Source organism: Myotis brandtii, unplaced genomic scaffold (assembly GCF_000412655.1).
Source record: "Myotis brandtii unplaced genomic scaffold, ASM41265v1 scaffold434, whole genome shotgun sequence".
Classification (NCBI taxonomy): Eukaryota; Metazoa; Chordata; class Mammalia; order Chiroptera; family Vespertilionidae; genus Myotis; species Myotis brandtii.
Window position 1 is genome coordinate 808,405 of NW_005366599.1, and position 927 is coordinate 809,331.

The following is a 927-nucleotide window of genomic DNA, read 5'->3' on the forward strand; positions in this document are numbered from 1 at the left end:
GCACGTGGCCCCAGACCCACACACCCCCCCCCCCTGCACGTGGCCCCAGACCCACACACCCCCCCCCTCCCTGCACGTGGCCCCAGACCCACACACCCCCCCCCTCCCTGCACGTGGCCCCAGACCCACACACCCCCCCCCTCCCTGCACGTGGCCCCAGACCCACACACCCCCCCCCTCCCTGCACGTGGCCCCAGACCCACACACCCCCCCCCTCCCTGCACGTGGCCCCAGACCCACACACCCCCCCCCTCCCTGCACGTGGCCCCAGACCCACACACCCCCCCCCTCCCTGCACGTGGCCCCAGACCCACACACCACCCCCTCCCTGCACGTGGCCCCAGACCCACACAACCACCCCTCCCTGCACGTGGTCCCAGACCCACACACCACCCCCCTCCCTGCACGTGGCCCCTGGACCACACACCACCCCTCCCTGCACGTGGCCCAGGACCACACGTCAGGGTCGTCAGGGCCCCTGGAGGCTCTGACTGGCGGCCAGGGGTGTGAGCCCCAGGTAACAGCACAGCTCCCTCCAGCAGGCACCAGGCTTTGCCAATAGCTGGAGGTGCTCAGCTGGGGGTCTGCAGTCTCCCCCAAACACACCCCCATCGAAGGTCCAACGTCGCAGTCACGGTGGAAGCCGCTGGGCCTTGGGCCACTGGGGGCTGGGCGTGGCGCCGCCCCTCCTCACACTCACAAGGCCCTCGGCACGTGTTGCTGCCATTTCCCAGATGGGGAAACTGAGGCCCAGCGAAGAGGCGGGAGGGACGCTGCTCACCAGACCTCGAGGACGCCTGCCTGCTGACAGCCAGACACCCGTCAGGGCCCACCGGGAGGCTCCAGTCAGCTACCCACCCTCGTCCCCGTCCCCACCCCGTCCCCACCCTGTCCCCACCCTGTCCCCCAGCCCCAGCGGCTCCAGGA